Below are 18150 nucleotides of genomic sequence, written 5' to 3'. Positions count from 1 at the left end.
ATTAAGATATACACAGCTGTCTTGAAAGATGACTCCACTATTTATCGGAAATCACAATCTCCCTTGCATTCACATTCTGGACAGAAATACAAAGTTTTAAATTATTGATTACTGGTTTTCCCATGGGACATTCCCAAAGACACCTCTCTCTTCTGCTTCTAATATTTTCACACAGATTGGCCACCATTTGTGATGATCACAAAAATCAGTGTTTTGAAGGGAGGGTTTTAAAAAAGAAAATAAAGATGATGAGTACAGATTAGTAGTGCCAGAGAACTGGAAATGATGTTTCTGCGAAGTCAAGTGCATGAAAGTGGAAATCCATACTGAAGTCTCCAAGACCAGCCTCCCACAATATGGTGTCCTCGGGGCCTTTGAGAATACCATTCCCATAAACCCTATCCAGCACAACTAGAGACTAAGACTGTTAGAAATGATAGTTCAAGACATCTGGAGCAGGACTTTACTGGGAAAGGCTATGCACAGCTGTACCCACTCATTTGGTTTCTGAACTCTTGCCCCTGACAAAGTTGCATGCTAACTCCTTGCAAGTTTAAATGGAGAGATTCAAGAACCAAGAATAATGTACAACTTTCCTGTACAGCAGAACAAAAATCACCAAGGCCAAATTTGCATTCAAGCTGGCCAACAGGAAATAATAAAATCCCCTTACAAAGAAGCCAACTTAATCACGGTGTAGCTTTCCCCAGGGAAGCAGGGAAAGCCCTGCTAGCTGGGTTGTTTAAAAATAGTCTGTAGAAGGTAGCACTTGAGAATAGACCACAGGGAATAATCCTGCACTGGCAAAAAGACTGAACAAGGATGACCTAATATGTTCCTTTCCATCTTTCTGTTTTGTAAAGAGGCCCAGAATAAAATGTGCAACAGGGAGGGAATGAACACATGAACTGACTAGAAGGAGATCACTGAATAATCAGTAAGGTGGAAACTCAGGATGGGGCCTATCCTGCAAGGCACACATTCTCTTGGGGATAACTGAGAGGTCACATGGGCATAGCCAAAAGGCCCACTCTCTTCTTTCAGTTTTATTCTCCTGCTTATTTTAATCACCCATACTTTCTCTGGCATCTCCTCTCCCCCTCACTTCTTCTCTTCCTTTGGGGAGGACCAGATTACACTTTGTTAGAGATATCAAACAATCACTTAACAGATACCAATCAAATCTTCAGTTTGGCTATGAAGTCTCCAAAAGACCTTCAAAATGATGTTACTGCTGTTTCTCTCTTTCTTCATTTTCACCTCAATGTTCGCCATAAGCATATCCTACCCCAGTTCACAGATCTACTACTATTCCTTCGCTTCTTATTTATTCTCTTCCTTTTGAGTATGCAGTAACCTTCAACCATCACATTCTAATGATGTGTCTCATCCCAACAGATTTCCTTCATATCTACAATATTATATCTATTATATATTATATTATATTTGCCTACCTCTGTTAAGAGTTCAAGTTCATTTTGTTTTTCATGCATTGGTGTATATGCATGTGACATTGTTGGTCATTCCTTCCAATTGCTTGCCTACTATCTTTTCCCATCCATTGATGGCTCCAGTTCTACCCTCCAGTCTCTTGTGCATTACCAACACTATTTCTCCCCAGTCTCCCTGCTCACTGGAAAACTATCTTCTTCCCTGAGAGGATTCAGTTTAAAACCTTTCTGATTAGGTTTGCAAGACTCCTTTCAAATCATTACAAATCCTGTAAGGTGCAACCTGTCATTTGCCAGTAGCCCTTCTTCATGGAAGTGCAGTCTGTGATCCAAGAAGCAAACACCATCTGTGCAAATATATATTGACTCCAGTATTATTGTTCCTCTTCATTGGGCAATGACCTTTGGTAGGAAGGAATAATGGAAAACAAACTACTTATACAGTGGTGCCTCACTTTATGATTGTCCCGCATTACGACGAATCCGCTTCACGATGTTCTTTTTGCAATCGCAACTGCAATCGCAAAACGATGGTCTGAATGGGGAAATTTCACTTTGTGATGATCGGTTCCCTGCTTCAGGAACCGATTCTTCGCAAAACGATGATTTTTCAACAGCTGATTGGCGGTTTCAAAACGGCTGCCAGGTAAATAAAATGGCTCCCTGCTATGTTTCGGGACGGATTCCTCGCTGTACAGGCAGTGAAAATGGCCGCCTTATGGAGGATCTTCGCTGGACAGTGAGTTTCCAGCCCATTGGAATGCATTGAAAGGTTTTCAATGCATTTCAATGGGCTTTTTATTTTCGCTTTACAATGTTTCCGCTTAACGGCAATTTTCCTGGAACAGATTATCGTTGTTAAGTGAGGCACAACTGTACTATAAATTCCTCACCTTCATAGCGAGGATTTCCCAGTCACATGCAATATATTGAAGGGTATGACTACAACATACCTCCTGACACACCTGCTTCTGTGTTTCCAAAATGCTTGCCTTCTGCATTTAGTAGTCTTCTCCTTCTCTAGAGACATCTCCCCCCATTCCTCTTCTAAAAGAATCTACTCAGCTGTATCCTGACTCACTTCATTTTTTCCTAATGAGCCAGAATAAGGATAGGCAGATGTAAGCTGTTGTATCTTCTGTTTTAGCAGAATAATTAGTTTGCCCATGCTGCAGATGTGGATTTCTGCATCCTCCAGTGGAAAGGCAAACATGCCACGAGGGTTGCAGGTCTCTGCAAAAAAAATTCTTCAAAGTCTGTCTCTTCTGTCCTAAGCAGGTAGTGAAATAATACTCATGGCCACCCTCCTCACACTGCCCCACTAAATGCCCATGAAAAATACCCTGTTTCCTTACTCTGTTCATGAAGACCTGGCATTTACTAGTTCCTCCCTTAACCAAATCTGTGACTCGCTTCCTCTTAGCATTCACATCTTGTCAACTGTAGCTGATCCTCTTAGTACCAAACAGCCATAAAAACACAAATCTCCAAGGAGCTCAGATAATTAGCCTCTAATGATAAACACAGTCTCGTTCTGTTTTCCCTCTTTCATCAGTCTCGTGCAAAACACCCTTGTTTACTCACTCTTTTCATAAGTTCTTGCTTGTGAGCTCACTGTGAGTGCAGCTACAGACCTGGCACCTACTGGCTCTTGCTCCAACCAAGTCCCAAGCCAAGCTACCTACTTCACCGTAAGTCAATGACAATGTACTAGGAGACAAGCAATTATTTGGCTACAGCTATGGGGAAAGACAATTTGTCCTCAATTTCATGAAAGCTTATACCTCAACCTGGGGCGACCGATTTAGAATCTCCATCTTGGGATGATACTTTAACACAGACGCTGGCAACACAATGGTTGGGCAAAATAATTTTTGGATTTGTTGTTTCACCATTATCCCCCATCCCCTCAAGCTCTGAAAAAACACCAGCGTGAAACTGGGTCTGATTAATACAAAAGGCATACAAAAAGTAAGACCTTGTTTGTGGAAAATTATACCTGCCACATTTATTTCATGTTGCATGCCTTCAAGTTGGAAGTGATTTATAGTGACCCTAACAGGCCTTTCAAGGTAAGTGAGATATTTTAGAAGTCATTTTATCAGTTCCACACCTCCAGTGAGTTTCCATGGCTGAGTAGAGATTTGAACCCAGGCCTCCTGTGTCTAAGCCAGTTACTTTATCCACTACACCACATTGGGTATCCCTGCCGCAGTTGTACCAACATTAAAATTTTGAGTTCCCAGGTGTTTTTCAAAATTTAGGCAGTGTCACTAAATCAGAAGAAGCATTCATTCGGCTGCCTGGTGGCCCAGGAAAGCTCTCCTCCAGCGTAGGACAGGACAGAACCTGAAACTACCAGGAAGGCTTGCAATGTAAGTAATCTCAAAAATTACTCAAAGCCTCTTGCTGACTAGCTGGATGTGTGTCAGTCTTCAGTAAAACATTAAAAGAAGGAAATAAATCCAGGATAGCAGGAGTGGAGTACGCACAATTGCTTTTCCTCTCCTCCCTTGTGGACACTTATAGTAGCCAAAGAAAACCATCCGTAAGAATTTATTCCAGCTTTATTTTCACAAAGTTCTATTTTGAAGATACATTTTAAAGGAGTAAATATGCTAAGACTTCTGACAGCTGAAGATATCTTTGAAATAATTCCTGCTGCATATGAAAACGAACATCACCTTTATGTTCTCTTATGTCTAATGGACTGCTGTAAAATGAGCCTTGGGTCACTTCGGCAGAAATACATTTAGATGCAGTCTATTCAAATGCCCAACAGAGCAATTCTCATCCCAGTTCGGCTAGCTGACAGGGGTTAGGAAACTGGAGACAAGCTGTCTGGGAGGGAGAAGAGGCTTTGCTGAGATGGGCATTCAACTCTGAAGACCCCCATTATTTCTGCAGAAAGCAACAGGAATATAAACTGATGAATGGGGGTGCTCCTTTTGGAAGTAAAACTACAGATGCGGCATGCTAGCAGCAGAATGTGGCTGAGCTTTAATCCACTGAACTTTAGGAACTTGTTCCTTGTCTGATCACATGATTACTATTATTATTTATTTATTTTTGGCCTGGGGAAGGCCAAAAAAAATTGCACCTGGAAACAAAAGTGCAAATACAAGTGCCATATCCATATCTCCTGCCACCACTAACTAATAGAGATTTGTAAGTAATCAAGCATCCATCGCTTCACTTCCCTGCATGCTTTGCCTTGAGGTCTCTGGAGGGAAAGTGGGATATAAATTAAATAAACAAACAGACAAATAATACATGATATGCTGTACCTTTATGGTATCCCCAACTCTGATGCATAAAAAGATACTTTGCCTTATGCTACACCAAACACCAAACTCACATAGCTCTACAGTTTACCACTATCCTAATTTGTCTTAATACAATAGTGGCAGTGATTAACAAAACTAGAACCACGTCCTCAGTGAAAAATGGCTAACCTTTGCTGCAGTGACCTGGTGTTATAAAATATGTGCCACGGCCCTAGGAAACCTGAGACCAAGACCTGAATCAGTCGCTACCTGCCACTGAGCAGTCCAGTCTTCTCTATCTTGGTTTCACACATCAATAAAACATGAACAATAGCCACAAGGTCTCTGTGAAGTCAAGCAAGAAAAGATTATAAAATCCTTCATGTGTAAAAATATCACTTCATCCCCCATAAAACAAAAACGGCTTACTCTGGGACTAAAGAGCTGTTTATCGGGACATGTGTCTTCTATTCCAAGAATCATGTTTGATGCATGCATTTAGTCGAAGATGGAGGAACTGCTGGACCTCCAGATGATGTTCTTGGATTTAAAAGTCCCATCAGCCCCAACCAGCGCAGCCTATGATGAGGGGTGATGGGAGTTATAATCCAACATCTGCAGTTACAATTCAATATCCACACCCCTGATTTAGAGGATAAGGCAACTGTTAATGCATATCATTATGTAAATTTTCCTTTTTAAAATTCTATTTAACTCTGAAATTGTAAATAGACTGACAACATGAGTACACAAGGAGTTGGTCACCCTCTTTCTTTCTAATGATTCCCTGTCTGATTGCTCCAGGCATGTACTATTAAAGACAGCAGGAAATCATTAGCCTTGTTTTTCTTTCAGGGCAATACCCATTCCCACCAGCATTCGCAGTACTGGAAAGCAAAAGATGACAAGCGCTGTGCTTTTAAAACAAGCTGTGATGCCAAGCCTATGTCATGTGTATTCTATTAGACCCAAGACTGAATGGAAGACTTTGTTTTCCACTTCAAAGGACCCATCCCAATCTCACACTCTTCCCTTATGAATAACAAATTGGAAATAAATCTTCTGGCTGAAACATATGGAAATCCATGTAATCTGGTCCCTCCTTGTCTTCTTAGGTCACTTATATGTGAGGTTGTATTTGTTTCTCAAAAAGACTGTTCCTCGTGAAAAATCCAAAGTGGAACCGATGTCATTGTATCAGCACACTCCTGCATTCTATACATTTTTAGTGCATATATTCAATACATATTTAGGAAACCTACAATTAAAACTCAAAATTCAGCTTACTCTCCCCTGACCCTGAGACAATGGTTGCCCTTATGCAATCTATGTAATTGCATCCGATTTTGCTTCCTGCTAATATCTGCCTTAAGTTCTTTTTCATCCATCTGCGATAATTACCCCTATTGTAAAAGCTACTCATTCAACCTCTATTTGCCCCTTCCCGTATTTCAAAGCTGTTGCTACCTTACATTACTTTGGAAAGAGAAAGATACGCTTGAGTACAAAGAGATGGTTTATCTATTTCTAGGAAGAAAAATAATAATAATTGTATTGAGTCCTAAAAATAAAAAATAAAATTCTGCTCCATTAAAAATGCTCAGGAAGTCCAACTCATTGGCCGTCTTAAGTGGCCTTGATTTTAACAATTATTATCTTACAATTCTATTGTGGCTGTTGAACAAAAAACCCATTTGTAAATAAATTTGTAAATACAACTGTAAGTATAAGTAGACGTTGTCTAGAGGGGCGGGGTAAAAATTGAATAAATAAATAAATAAATAAATAAATAAATAAATAAATAAATAAATAAATAAATAAATAAATAAATAAATAAATAAATAAATAAATAAATAAATAAAATGACTAAAAAACATAAATATCTGTCACATTTATTTTAATACTGTAAGTCACCTTGGATACTTTATAGGAGAAAGGAGTAGTGGTAGAATTGTGCTACAGCATACAAACAGCTATTCCTCCACATGCCTACAAGGCAGGGGTCTCCAAACTTTTCACATGGAGAGCCACATAATATATTTGCAATATTTTCGAAGGCCGAAGGAATGCACACATACTCCTACATGCCTGCACACACTCCCACCTGCCCACCTGCACCCCTGCCCACCATACTCCCACCCACCTGCACACATGCACTCTCACCTACTCACACGCACACGTGCATGAATGGGCTGGATAATAAAGCCAGGCGGGCCAGATGTGGCCCACGGGCTGTACTTTGAAGACCCCTGCTCCAAGATGTCTTGTCAAACATCAACTACCTTAAAAGTTATGATGGGTATTATAAAGCAACCCAAATGCCTCTCTGGCCCAGTGCCTTGTTTCTTGAAGCAGCTAATTAGAGGTCTTTGGGAAGCCCACAATAAGATATATAAGTGCCTTATAGACCACCTGTTGGTATATGGATTATCTTCACTCTCTTTCCAAGCTGCTGCCAGAAACCAAAAGCTTGGGAACATTGCTTTTCTGGATTACAACTTCCAGAATCTCACAGCAACCATGAGTAACCTTTCCTGCCTCTGTGACTGATTCTGGAGTGCCTCCTTCTAATCAGGCCTCTATAACTTCTTATTCCCAATGCATTCAAGCACTACACCCAATTCACAAAGAGTGGAGCTTAGTCCTTAATTAAAAAAAAAAGACAAGTAGAACTCTGACTAATCTGGAAACTCTCTATCATCCAATCAGAGGTAGCCATAATTATCCAAGGGCAGGAATGTAGAGATAGGCTTTAGCAATTTGTTGTGTACTGCATTTTGTGTACAGAAGTTCTCAGACCTTAGCATCTTCCCTTGAACAGATCTCACTGTGGAGAGCCAATTCATAACGCTGTGCTGGATGGGCCAGTTGGCTGACTTACAGCATACCTGGCTCAGACTATTGACACACACTGAAAGAATATAAAACATGGCTTGTACTGCACGGCCACTTGCCACAACACATTCAGCAGCTGTGCGGACTGTTTTGGCCAACCGGAATCTCTCATGAGAAACACCTCACTCAGCGATATGTTCTGATTTACCCTGCCTTGACAACTAGTTAGTAGTGCTGCTCAGCATTAAGATACACGTTGTCCACCATACATCTGCTTACTTAGTACATCATGATTTGAGACAAGTTAGATCCAACAAGATTCCAACCAAATAGGAGTTAAGTTTCTCCAGGAGGCAATGGATGGCACCACATGAAGTGCTGAAACCAGAATATACCTCTCTCTTTTGCTTTATTTCAATTTTTGCAGGCAAGAATAAAGAATTTCACAAATTTTCTGCTTATTGGACCAAATTTCATTTGTACATATTTTTTGCAAGTTCGCAACTTTTTTGGAGGAAAAAAACCCAATGTATTAGACGGAAAATGTGTATTTTGCACAAAATACAAGATTTTAAATACAAAAAAACAGATGGCTAATGGGGGGGTAATACTGGTCTTCATCTTCTCACATAAAGGCAAAACGTCCTACCAATTGTCCATTTTTGATGGGGTGTTTTGATGTGTCAGAATGCCATTTTTCATCAAGGTGATAAAATCAGTTTGTACTGATTACGTCCTTAAGCTGGAAGTCAGACAACATCATTCAGACTTCAGACTGTCTTTGAACTGTATCAATCGTACACTGAGAAGCGTGTCATCTCTGGCTGAAAAAGAAAGGTTACTTACCTGTAACGATGGTTCTTCAAGTGGTCATTCTGTGAATTCACACAAAGGGTTAATACCAGCGCCAGCGTTGGGCCTCTCGGAACGTTTTCTAGCTGCAAGAGAAAAGTAACAATGTTTAGGACTACCCCTACTGCGCACGCCCAGCCTAACCGTCCCTCAGTTCCATTTGTCCGCCATAGGCCCTCGAGTCAGAGAGACGCCAGTGACAGACAGACAGAGGGGAGGCCGGGCGGGATTGTGTGAATTCACAGAATGACCACTTGAAGAACCATCGTTACAGGTAAGTAACCTTTCTTTCTTCATCGTGGTCTTCTGTGAATGCACACAAAGGGTGATTAGCACGCTTACTAACCGGATGGTGGGCTGTCACTGAAGAGCCGATGCTAGCACTGCCCTCCCGAATTTGGTCTCCTCTTTTGCCCTCACGTCCAATCTGTAGTGGGTTATGAAGGTAGAGGCATTAGACCACGTAGCGGACCGGCAGATGTCGGGCAGGTCGACGCCACGAAGTAAGGCAGTGGAGGAGGCAACAGCCCGGGTGGAATGGGCTTTAAGTCCCTGTGGAGGATCTCTGTGGTTGAGCTCGTAGGCAAGGGCGATGGTAGACACGAGCCACCGAGAGAGCGTGGACGGCGAGGCCGGGCAACCCCTCTTAGGGCCAAAGTGGCAAAGGAAGAGTCTGTTGGCCAGGCGAAAGTCTTTGGTCCTGGATACGTAAAAAGCTAAGGACCGTCGAACATCGAGCATGTGGAGCATGCGTTCAACATCAGTCGTCGGAGACGGAAACAAAGTTGGCAGAATAAGTGGCTGGTTGACGTGGAAGTCGGAGACCACCTTAGGAAGAAAAGAGACGTCCAGGTAAAGCATAACCTTGTCCTTAAAGAACTGAAGAAAAGGTTGGTCATGGCGGAGAGCTGCCAACTCGCTAGCTCGACGAGCAGAGGTGATAGCCACTAGGAATAGCGTTTTTAAAGAGAGCATTTTGAGGTCACAGGTAGCCATAGGTTCAAATGGGGGTCTGGATAGGGCATGCAGAACCAAATGGAGGGACCACTGAGGGAGTGGAGGACGAACGGGAGGTCGGAGGTTAGAGAGACCCCTCAAAAACATCCTGACGGTAGGATGGGAGAAAAAGCGGGATGAGGGAGAAGCTCTGGGCTGAAAGAAGACAACCGCAGCCAGGTACACCTTGATAGTAGAGATAGACAGGTGGAAATCAAACAGGTAACGGAGATACTGCAGAAGTGTGGAAAGAGACACAGGTGAGGAGGTGAGATCCCTCTGCTGGGTAAATTTCAGAAAGCTGTTCCATTTGTAGGCATACAAGCGAGACGTGGAGGGTTTGATGGCATTGGTCAAGACCTCCTGAATTTCTGGACGATCCTCCACGCCGTCAGATGGAGCGTGTCGAGGTCGGGGTGAAGGACTTCGCCTGCTTCCTGGGTCAGTAGGTCTGGCCACATTGGAAGGGTTACTGAGTCCACAGCCATGCTGACTAGAGTGGGAAACCACACTTGGCGAGGCCAAAAGGGTGCGATGAAGATGGCCGGAGTCATCGAGCGTCGGAGTTTGATCAAGGATCTCTGTATTAACGGGATCGGTGGAAATATGTACAAGAGACCCTGGTTCCATGGAATCATGAATGCGTCGCCGAGCGAGTGGTGACCGAGACCTGCCCGGGAGGCATAGCGGGAGCATTTTGCGTTGTGAGGGGATGCGAACACGTCCAGCACTGGGGTCCCCCACTGGTTGCAAAGGTCCTGGAAGACCAGAGGGTTCAACTCCCATTCGTGAGTCTGATAGTGAAGCCTGCTCAGAGTGTCCGCAAGTGTGTTGTCCTCCGTGGCTACATGGATGGCCACCGGGTAGATATGATGACGGTAACACCATTCCCAAAGGAGGATGGAGAGATACAGGAGTGAATGAGAGCGGGTTCCTCCCTGCTTGTTGACATAGTGCATTGTGGTAGTGTTGTCCGTCACTAGCTGAACTCCGCGGCCGCGGAGGAGAGGGAGGAAGGACTTGAAGGCCTTGATAACCGCCAGCAGTTCCAGGTAATTGATGTGGAACATGGCTTCTTGAGGCGTCCAGAGGGCGTGAATGGTGCGGCGCCCGCAGTGCGCCCCCCAGCCGGACGGACTGGCGTCCGTTGTAACTTGAACGGTGAGACGGAGTGGACGAAAGGGCCGGCCAACCGTGAGATGGGGTGTGTACATCCACCACTGGAGTTGTCTGGTGAGCTCCGGGGTGACACGAAGGCGTTTCCTTTGACTGTCGATCATGGGGTCGAAAAGGGTGAGAAACCAAGATTGGAGCGACCGGAGTTTGAGGCGAGCGTGCGCTAGCGCCGGCGTCGTAGAAGACATCAGGCCGAGGAGGTGCTGGGCATGGTGGGCTGTCACCCGAGCACCGGGGAAAAATTTCCTGATGGCTCGTCGAATCTTGTGTATTCTTTCCGGGGGAAGAAAGACTCGACCCTTCACAGCGTCCAAGCAGACCCCTATGTATTGAACTGTCTTGGAGGGAATGAGCCGGGATTTCTGATTGTTGACAGTGAGACCGAGATTGGAAAGAAGATACAGAATGAATCTTGTGTCTTTCAGGGATTGCCTTCTCGAGGTGGAGACTACGAGCCAATCGTCCAGGTAAGGGTAAACGTGAATGCCCCTGAGACGAAGGTAAGCCGCCACCGGAGCCATAACCTTGGTGAAGGTCCGGGGAGCTGTGGACAGACCGAATGGCAGGGCCTGGAATTCGTAGACCGTGTCCTGAAAGATGAACCGAAGGAACCTGCGGTGGTCGGGGTGAATAGTGACGTGAAAGTATGCGTCCTTTAGATCTATAAGGACGAACCAGTTGCTCTTTTTCAGCAAGTGCATGATGGACTCTAAGGTAAGCATCCGAAACCGTCTGGGTCGCAGGTAAGTATTGAGGAGTCTTAGATCGAGGATGGGTCTTATGCCTCCTCCGCTTTTTGAGACGGCGAAGTAGCGGGAGTAAAACCCGCATTGTACGTCGTGAGGTGGTACTGTAGAGATGGCCTCTTTTTCTAAGAGAGATGATATTTCTTCCTCTAGCGAGGAGTCGAAGGGAGAATGAGTAATGAAACCCAGCGGAGGAGATCTTATAAACTCCAGCTGGTAACCGTGCTGAATAATTTTTAGAGCCCAAGTGTCGTTTGTGATGACAGACCAGTTGTGAAGAAACGGTTGAAGGCGGGTGGTAGGTGGTGAATGGGTGAAAACGGGGGGCCGAAAGTCAAAGATACTGTTTTTGTTTTCTGCCAGGTGGCTTAAAAGGTTGGCGGCGATGGGGCGGACGAGGGCGGTATCCCTGATAGCCCTGGACAGAAGAAGAGGACTGGCCAGAGCGCTGCTGAGGAAGGTGTTTGTAAGGACGGTATTGTTGGGAAGATTGATACTGTCCATAAGATTTACGCCATTGAGGGCGTCGCTGTCTAGATTGAGTCTGAACAGAATAGGACTTAGCAGTTCTCTTAGCCTTATGAAGGTCCTCCAAATGGGAGTCGGTCTTTTCGTTGAACAGCCCGGTAGCGTCGAAGGCGAGGCTTTCAACTTTTGACTTGACGTCCTCCATTATGTCCGCAGAACGGAGCCAAGCATGGCGCCGGATAGAGATGGCAGACATGAGGACTCTGGCAGAGATTTCTGCTGCATGTCTGATGGAAAGACGTTCATACTTGGATACCGTCTGAGCTTCCTCATATGAGTTAAGAAAAGCTTGCCTGGTGTCTTCAGGTATCATTTTCAACCCAGGCAAAAGTTTGAGCCACAATTGTTTGTGATAAGCTCCCAAAACAGTTTGATAATTTATGACTCGAAGTAGCAAGGTGACAAGGGAGTAGATTTTCCTGCCGATGAGTTCCAGCTTTTTACCCTCCTTGTCGACTGGAGTAACATGAGCTTTGGCCGAAGGCCTTGAACAGCTTGTTTCCACAATGAGTGAGTTTGGAATGGGATGCTTGAGCAGAAAATGAGTATCGGCCCCATGAATCTTGTAGAAGTGTTCTGTGCGACGAGGGACATTAGGTGTAGCCGCAGGCTGAGCCCAGAATTCCTTGATGGCCTCCATAACTACAGGCACAAAGGCTATACTGGGGGGAGCGGTACTGTCCCGTTTTATGTCTCCAAAGAACAAGTCCTCTCCCGGAGGGGAAGGGAGATTCAAGTCCAATTTAAGCGTCTTGGCAAGCCTGGACATCATCTGAGAGTAAGAAGAAAAATCCTCAGATGGAGAAGGAGCGTGAGTATCGCCAGTATCGGAAAGCACCAGATCACCCGGAGGTAAATCATGCGGTGGCAAGGGTGGGGGTTGCTCCTGATCGGAGTCAGAAGACCGCTCCGTGGACACCTCATCTGGATCAGAGGAGAAGACGTCCCTCTTCTTCCTTGGAGGGGGCTTCTCGACGTCGACCTGCGTTGTCGGGGGTCGAACGGGGACCACGGTCGGTGCCGAGGTGGGAGGGGCCGGTTGCGGTGGAGGGGCAACCGGTACCGGAAGAGGGTGGTCTTTGGCTCGAATGGCCCGGCGTCGGCGTCGAGGTCGGGTCGACTCCGAAGAAGAAGAGACATATATGTACCGGATCTTTTTGCGGTACCGGTCTCGAGAGGCGGATGTCGACGACGAAGGAGGAGACCGCGAACGGCCGCGTCGACGTCGATGGTGCTTACGACGCTTAGGGCGGTCGGAATCCGCCGAACGGGAAGAAGAGGACCGACGTCGGTGCTTGGTACGACGTCGATGAGAATGGTGCTTCTTCTTAGAGCGTTTACGCTTAGAGGATTTCGAGTCCGAGCGATCGCTAGAGTCGGACTGAGTGGAAGCTCGATGCCTCTTCTTCGATCGTTTCTGTCGAGGAGACTTCGACCTCGAGCGGCCGGAGGACGGGGACCGACTCGGGGAGTCATGCTTCTCCGTGCGAGAACGTTTGCCTCGAGGAGATTTAGACCTCGAGCGCACAGGTGATCGAGGTATCTTCTCTCGAGGAGATCTCGAGTCCGAGTGTACGGACGAGATCGACACGGGAGGCGACCCCTGGCCCGCAGGAAAAGGGCTATGTGGGGCAGAAGCGAGGCCAGTAGTGACGGCGACTAACTGGCTCGGCGTCGGGGAAGACCTTCCCGAAGGCGGTATCGCTTCAGTACGTCGAGCAGGAGGAGGCGCGGGTGCCTCGGCCGAGGCCCCGAAGCGCCTCGACAACTCCTCAAGAATCGGCGATGGGATGGAACCCGAGCTCGGAGAAAGTGGAATAGATGTCATTTTAAGCTGGGCGGCCGCCTTAGCTTTGGACGATTTCGACGGCTTAGCTTTCGGAGCCGGAGGCTCGGGTGAAGCAGGAGCGGCCGATTTCGACGACGCGGATTTCTTCGACATTTTGGAAACTTTGGAGACGACTGAGTGAACAGGAGCTGCTCGAGAAGTGGAAGCCATTTCCCCCTCCGAGGGCGCCGTGGAAGACAACGTTGACTCCCACAGATGAAGTTTAAGGCGCTGTTGGCGAGCCTTGAGAGCGGCCTTAGTGAAGGCTTTGCAGTGTGGGCAAGCTTTGGGATTGTGCGACTCGCCCAAACAATACAGGCAAGTATCGTGGCCGTCTTGATGGGGGATTTTGCGGTCGCACACCACACACCTGCTGAACGGCCCTGAAGGGGACATAGGGTAGTAAGGAAACCGAAACGACAAGTCCAAGGATAAGGCAGAGCAGTCCAAACACAGTCCGAGTAAGCCAGAAAGTACACCGGGTCGTCAAGTTGAAGGGAAAAAGCGCTAGGGTAGTCCGTGAGCGAAGCAAAGGTCAAAGCCAAAAATCAGATAGATCGCAATAACGCAGCAATAAACGCAGCTAAGACGAGAGGCTCCAAACCGCTAGGCGGAAAAATGGAACTGAGGGACGGTTAGGCTGGGCGTGCGCAGTAGGGGTAGTCCTAAACATTGTTACTTTTCTCTTGCAGCTAGAAAACGTTCCGAGAGGCCCAACGCTGGCGCTGGTATTAACCCTTTGTGTGCATTCACAGAAGACCACGATGAAGAATGTTATTTCAGATTTCATTCAGACTCATCTAAATTAACTACAATTAGTTAAAAAAAATTAAAAACCAAACAACCTCCAGAAATATACCTCTAAAGGCTTAAAAGCAGACATGCCAAATTTCAAGTGTCTAAAGAAAGAGTGACAGGAAAAAAAGGGATATTGGTGGAAAACTTTGTTGCTACCTGGTATGGCCAGAAAAAAACAATTGGTCCTAGAGCAAATCAAGCCTGGACTATCTCCAGAGACAAAAAAGGTGAAATTGAGGTTGCCATACTTTGCACATCATGAGAAGGCAAGATTCACTCAAAAGGACAATAATGCTGGGAACGATTGAAGGCAGCAGGAAAAAAAGGAAGACCAAATACGAGATTGATTGACTCCCTAAAGGAAGGCACAGCCTTGAGTTTGCAAGAGCTGAGCAGAGCTGTTGACAACAGGACATTTTGGACATTGCTCAATCATAGGGTGGCCTTAAGTCGGAGGCGACTTGACAACACATAACAAGGTATCATGGCTTCCGGACTACCGCTCTGAGAACCATACAAGCTTATTGTACATTTCAAGATTGCGCCAAGCTTTCAGTTTCAGCAAATACTGATGATCTACCAAGAACCATTTAGAAAGGGTTAATCTTGCTAATGCAACGGACAGGATTAAATTCCTCCTGAAAAGCCCTTCAAATTCTGCCGATTTTTCTCTCTAAGCTTATGTAGAACAGCGTGTGCACTAGATCAGTCCATCTCAACATATTATTCACACTGAGGTTTTGAGAAGAGAAGCACTCCGGTGACAGCAAAAAGCTCTGGAGCTCAGAATGCTTCCAGTATGTTTTTAGAATGAGGCATGTATGAACTTTCTAGAAATAGGATCACTTCCCTTTCTAAAAGCGGGACAAGAGAGCAAGGAAGAAACTCCATGCGCCTTTTGCCTTCTGGGAGCCAGTTTTCAATGTGCTCCCTCTTTCCAAACTCTTCAGCTTTTCAAAGGATATTCTGGCACAGACATCCAGTGATGCATTTCCTTTCCCTTCCCTCTTCCAAGCATACGGCAACTTACAGATGGTGCACAAGAATGTCTTTGAGAGTGTTTTAAAGCCACTGTGAATAACAGTTACTGTGACGCTAATAAAGTGAGGCTTTGTTTGCTGAACAGCTGTGGCTATATTGTTCTTTGGGAGGAGAGGGGCAGTGAGGCAGCCATGAGGCAAGTGGAATTCACATTCCCAGTTGGCTGGAAGTGACCTCATCTGCTTTGAAACAGGGCAGAAGTCTGGTTTCCGGGAAGGAGCACCTAAGCAAATGGCAGACACGAGCGCGTAACCTAGCGATTAGTGGCTAATCCTGCAAAGGAAGAGTCTTGTTACACCAAGATGAAGAAGGAAGGAGCAGAACGCTTATGGTGTAGCAGCTTGCAATTCATTCATTTATTTATTTAAAATAGTTTTCATCCCTCCTTTCTCCTTAAAAAAGAACCCAAGGCAGCTTATTTCATTAAAAAGACAATTATGTATAAGCTAAAAACAGTAGGTCTACAAATATTAAAAGAGAATTAAACAAGTATACATTAAAAAGAGTAATAACATCAATACTGAAACACATTAAAAACAACAGAGCACAACCATTCATTTAAAAACCCCTCTCAGACCACCTGTTACAATTAAGGGAAAGCCTGCCTGAACAGAAAGGTCTTAGCCTGCCTGCAGAAGGGCAGCAATGATGGGGCCAGACTGGCTTCCCGTGGGAGGGAGTTCCAGAGTCTGGGAGCAGCAGCAGAGAAGGCCTTTTCCCTTGTCCCCACCAAACGCATCTGCGAAGGCGGAGGGACGGAGAGAATAGCCTCCCCTGGAGGTGATCTTAAAGCCCAGGCAGACTCATAGAGGGAGATGCGGTCTTTTAGACAGCTTGGAACCAAGCCGTTTGGGCCTTATAGGTTAAAACCAGCACTCTGAATCGTGCCCAGAAATGGATCGGCAGCCAGTGGAGCTGCTGTGATTTGGGGGGGGGGGGGGCGGTGTCACATGATCTCTGTAACCAGCCCCATTTAGTAGTCTGGCTGCTGCATTTTGAACCCTCTGGAGTTTCCAGAGGATACAAACACTTTCCAAAGGCAGCCCCACATAAAAAAGTGTTACAGTAATCCAGTCGAGATGTAGCTAGGGCATGTGTCGCCATGGCTAGATCAGCCCTCTCAAGCAATGGGCGCAACTGGTGTATTAGTTTTAACTGTGCAAAACCACTCCTGGCCACCACCGAAGCCAGGGCATCCAGGCTCAGAAATGAATCCAGGAGCACCCCGAAGCTGCGCGCCGGTGTTTTCAGACAGAGTGCAACCCCCATTCATCACAGGCTGCAACCCTATTTCTTGATCTGCCTTTTGTCTGACCAGGAGCCTGGATTAAGTTTCAGTTTATTCATCCTCGTCCATTCCTGATACCACGCCCAGATCTTCCCCAGACATTCTTGGACTACAACTCCCAGAATCCTTCGCCACTAGCTGTACCCTGCAAGGGCTTGTTTCCCCAAGCCAGCTGCTAAGCGCACTTTTCTAAGGGAACCCTCTCTGTGGGTGTATACCTTGGATGTCTGAAACTCAATCTTCAGTCTTGGAGACTTCTGATCTGGCCACCGTGACACATGCCTTAGTTACATCGCAGCTGGATTACTGTAACACAGTATGTGGGTTTGCCTCTGGATAGTGTCTGGAAATTTCAGTGGGTCCAAAACGCAACAGCCCAATTGCTAACTGGGGCTGGTTACAGGGATTACATAATCCCCGTTACCGCAGCTCCACTGGCTGCCAATCCATTTCTGGACTGAATTCAAAGCGCTGGTTCTAACCTATCAAGTTCTAAATGGCCTGGGCCCAAGCTTTCTCAAGGACCTCATCTCCTGCCTGAGTGTTAATATCATCAGGAGAGGCCTTTCTCTCAGTCCCACCACCTTCAGAGGGACGTCCGATGGGGACACTGGAAAAGGCCTTCTCCGTTGCTTCTCCCAAACTTTAGAACTCCCTCCCAAAGATGGTCAGCCTGGGCCCATCTTTGCTGTCCTTCCACAAGCAGGCAAAGACCCTTCTCTTTAGGAAAGCTTTCCCTGAGTGACGGGCTTATGCCTTACTGCTTTGAATGTAATTTTGGCATTGCTTCTGCTTAACGTTTCTTAAAATGGTATTTGTTTGATCCTTTTTAATATTTGAATACTTACTGTTTTTAGCTTCAAATATTGTCTTGTAATGATGTAAATCACTTTGGGTCCTTTTTGAGGAGAAAGGCAGGCTAAAAATATTTTAAATAAATAATCTATCGATGATACTGGGAGTTACAAACCAGTAATATCCGAGGGCTCAATTTTTGAAAGTCAATCATTTACGTGTGGTTAAGACTCCACCACAAAACCTACATTTGTAATCAAAATTATATAAACCCCATGGCAAAGCAGATTTATTGTAAAAATGTACAGACTTTCAGCTCTTTGCAATGAACAAATTCTAAAAAAGCAATTGAAATAGCTCAACACAACAAATGCTTGAAGTGGCTTGAACTGAAAATGCAACTTTTAATGGATTCTCCGGTCTCAGAGTTATTCAACCCCCTGAATAGAATCTCTCACAACAGCACAAATATGCAAAATATGCAAATATGCAAAAACAGGTGTTGTCCGGACATAGCTCTGTGCCTTTGTATAAATACAAGCTTCTTGTC

General features: G+C 45.5%; 1 protein-coding gene across 6 annotated transcripts in view; it reads right to left on the bottom strand.

Annotated features, from left to right (window-relative positions):
- SLC25A26 (solute carrier family 25 member 26) overlaps positions 1–18150 on the bottom strand; it is a 183737-nt gene that overhangs the window by 31582 nt on the left and 134005 nt on the right. The window lies entirely within an intron of this gene.

This window comes from Pogona vitticeps, chromosome 2 (genome assembly GCF_051106095.1).
Source record: "Pogona vitticeps strain Pit_001003342236 chromosome 2, PviZW2.1, whole genome shotgun sequence".
Classification (NCBI taxonomy): Eukaryota; Metazoa; Chordata; class Lepidosauria; order Squamata; family Agamidae; genus Pogona; species Pogona vitticeps.
This window is presented reverse-complemented; position numbering and strand designations above follow the sequence as displayed.